The sequence below is a fragment of the Musca autumnalis genome, unplaced genomic scaffold, assembly GCF_047663935.1.
Source record: "Musca autumnalis isolate F117 unplaced genomic scaffold, ASM4766393v1 scaffold_6, whole genome shotgun sequence".
Classification (NCBI taxonomy): domain Eukaryota; kingdom Metazoa; phylum Arthropoda; class Insecta; order Diptera; family Muscidae; genus Musca; species Musca autumnalis.
The window spans coordinates 1286505-1290438 of NW_027412199.1; the positions used below are offsets into that span (position 1 = coordinate 1286505).

The 3934-nt window shown below is 36.7% G+C and overlaps 1 long non-coding RNA gene across 1 annotated transcript; it reads right to left on the reverse strand.

Moving 5' to 3' along the window:
* Nucleotides 1-946: 946 nt before the first annotated feature.
* Nucleotides 947-3671, reverse strand: LOC141388140 (uncharacterized). The gene is made up of 2 exons (XR_012408742.1): nt 3518-3671; nt 947-3447 (listed from the first exon to the last, which is right to left on the reverse strand). It is a non-coding gene; the product is annotated as an uncharacterized lncRNA (long non-coding RNA).
* Nucleotides 3672-3934: the final 263 nt, after the last annotated feature.

The window sequence follows — 3934 nt, forward strand, 5'->3', positions numbered from 1 at the left end:
ACATCGTTTGCGATCTCTTCCAGCCGAGGAGGAGCCACCACAATTTACAATGGTTGATGTTGCAGATGCTATCGGAGGCTCAAAATACATCATCAGCTTGATGACACGGGATCGCTAGCCACCCTAATAGTTCCCCAAAAAATTAGCAACGTGGCAGCTTCTGAAACCAAGGATACCAGCAAAGATGAATCATACTGCCAATCTCACATATATCACCGTGCTATCCAGTCGCAGATCATCAACACGGGATCCTGAAGCAGCATAATGCCACACCAGCACTGCACGCCATGTTCACATATATCAGCCGATGACTCAACCAGGACAAACCGTGCTACAGAACAGTGATGGTAGCATTGCATCTGACCAAAGCTTTTGATAGGGTCAGCCATGCTAGACTGTTCTAGGATATCGAGAATACTACATTCCGGTCCTGTCCGAAACGCTGGATCCTATTTGTATGGTCGATCGTCAGACGTGGAATACAGAAACAAGGAGTCCAATCCCCGTAGAGTGAAGCAGGGAGCTCCTCAAAGAGAGATGATATATACGGATCCGTTGATAACATTTATGATAGGCAAAACGCATTGATAACCACTAAGTCAACAGCTACAATGTACATATCAGCCAGAACTGAGAACATTAACAAGGTGTCTCCTCATGTCTTCAGTGGACCATTTGCATGAGGAGTTCAAGATCCTGCCGGTGCGTCGGCACAAAAGTATGCTGTTGATGCAATATTTGCTTGGATGTTATAGGCAAGACCATCCAAATTACCACCTAAGGGATAGGCCCTCGGAGTGAGGGAGTATTTTCGTGAACTGGAGACGGAGGTCCAGAGATACAAAAGAGAACCCCTAGATCAACAATTGTACCAGGCAGGTTCGAGAGATATTCACACTGATGGATTGTGAATATGCCGACCAGTGAAATGAACACATACACATACTTAAAATATTTATTCTGTATTTTATTAATAAAAAGTAAAAAAAGTACATTAAAAATGTGAAATCTGATCCGATTTTTACAATTTTTTGTACGATTCGTTTTTTAGCCGCAACAATGAACGGGTAAAACAATTTCATCGATTGGAATATAAATGCAACTTTTAGAGAATTTTCGTGAAAATTCACCTTTGGCCATATACAAGTTATTATGGAAACAAGGTGCAGTGACATAACTCCCAAATTTTTTGGGAGCTATGTCCGACCCCCCTTTGCGGACATAAGTCCCAATGGGAGTTATGTCCGTTTTTAAAATGTAAGTGATTTTTATTTAAATAAAATTTTTATTTCAAATGTATAAGAAAAAAATTAAAAATTAACTTAAGTTCATATGCATTTTTCATTTCACAAAATAATTTAAAATTGATTTAAAATGTTTAAGAAAATTAAGTACAAAATAAGTAGTAGCCATCTCAAATCAAACTATCGGGTATGTTCTGTGACACACTTCACCTCTCACTTCACGTCTCTAGCATTTTCTTCAAACAATTTACGCTTACTTTTCGAGTATTTTATGGACGGACTAGGGTGTACTATTCTTTTTAAATACCCTAATGAATCTTAGCCCTAAGAAGTTCGCAAAAATTGGGAGTAAATAGGATGAACAAAATGCTTGGGTCGTGAAGTGAGAGGTGAAGTGTGTCTCAGAACATACCCGTATATTCAAAATTTGCCTTCAAACCTATTTTAAACAAAAAATGCTGCCTACAGGAAAATAAAAAGTTTTTGTTAAAATTCTCAAATACTTTCTGAAAAACGAAAAGCGATGCAGGCTAAAATATTTTTGAAAAAATCGCGCGATTTTTTACACAAATATTTTCGCCTGCATCGCTAAAAAATTCAAAATTAAGCAAAGAAATAATTTATAAATTAAGAAAAATATCGTTGGGAGTTATGTCCGCGATTTTTTTGGGTGTTATGTCCGCTTTGCTTCACGGACATAACTCCAAACGAATTTTGGGGGTTATGTCCGCAAAGCGCAGCGGGAGTTATGGGAGTTATGTCCGTGGGAGTTATGTCCGGGCACCTGGAAACAAATATCCTTCTGGTGGTAAGAGTTAACGTTGCCGAATCAGTGCCTCGTTGGAGTTAACCTTAACCGATCGCCATAAAAATGCATCTATAAGGTTTTGGATCAAGTGAAAAAATGGGGTAGGAAATCCAAACAAAAACAATATACTCTCATCGTCTTAACAACTATTTCATTTGGTCAATGAAGCTGGAAACACATACAACGTTTGGGAAAAGTTTTGTGTCGTTTTGGCCGTTTTTACACTGTTGGGCATGATGCCGAAAAATTCAAATTCATTTGAAATATATGCCGACAAACAGATAAACGCTGAACTTTGGTATCGTCGTCGCCCTGTTGTTGTTGTTTTTTTCTCGACGCCCAACGCAAAACTTTAATCAAACGTTGTATCTGTTTTCAGCTTAACACTGTGCTACAAAAGTTGAATAAAAAATAATCAAGAGTTCTGATGAAAAAATCTATCCTTTGGTTCCCTTGGGCCACTTCGGTAAATGTAGTAAAAATGGGGTTTCTAAGATTTTCAACTTTAAACGGGCATAAGTTCTATTTTTCACAACGGACTTCTATTCATATATATTGTTTTCTTTCGCAGGGGCGAATATTATCTTTCGAACAAGCCATTAAGTACGGAAATGGTTAAGTCATAGTGGTTGAAGTGCAAAAAATGTATGAAAAATCGGGAAAATTCTTTTCCTCGTTCTCTAGGCTGCTTAGAAGATACCAAATAGAAAAAATGACTTGTTTTTAACAAAAAGAAAATTAAGTTAGCTTTTGAAAAATTAATGAAATCGGTTGAAAAATAGATAAGTTTTGGAATAGATAAGTTTTGCAGATGAACCATCATATCGATCCACGTTTTGGAATAGTCACTATATAAAGACACCGGTATATAGAAATACGTTGTGAAAAAAAGTTATGCCCGTTTAAAGGTGACAATTTTAAAAACTTCGTTCTTCACTACAATTACCGTTATAAAATGAAAACGAAGTGACCCAAAAGAACCAAAGTCATTTTCGTTGCCCAACGAACCCCAACACGATAGAATTTTTGCTTCGTGTAGCACAGTGTACTTTTATGCACAACTGCTGGAGTTGATTCTAAAATTGCCGAATCCAGGATTAGTTATGCATCAAATTGTTCCACAAAGGTCCAATAGCGTCTCCATCCTTTATCCATTAACTTGTGGCAGTTGTACATGGCTTTTCCGACGTTTACAGTTTGTAATCAGTGAAAAATCTTGCTGTGGTGGGTGCCAATGAGATTTGTAAGATTGGAATGTCATCACCCAACATCTGTGAAAAGCGGACGAAGTAAGCAAATTCCTCCTATCATGGGTTTGTGTTGTTTCTGCTGGCCGTTGAATGCGGTAGTTGCTGTTGACATCTTTTGTTGTTTTTCGACCAACGATTAATTTTTCTGCAGACATTTCATGTAAAGAGATAGAAGTGCTATTTTATTTTTCTTATTCAAGTAAATATTTACTTACCTCTATGCGAATCCACCTCAATTTTATATTTTTTTACAATATTCCAATTTTCTTTTTGTTTGACAATCAAACAAAATGTAAACAAAATATTTTTGATAACACTTGCAACTTTTCGTACAAAAGGAAATGAGTTGCATTTTTTAGTACAAAAACAGAGTTGGGTTATATTAGTATCCAGATTTTGTGGAGGATCTCAAACAAATCCGGTCATGAAAAGATTTAACTTTGTATGGTAAATCTTCATAAATTTGATGAGATTAGGCAAACAAATCCCGATAATGAAGGTTAACCCTGCAAAAAGCTATAATATAAACAGCATATAACACCTCTGTTATAACAAATGGGCCTTTGAACTTAGGCACAACTTTTTTATATGCCACTACGATAGCATCTATGTTTCTTACCACGGCATAATCA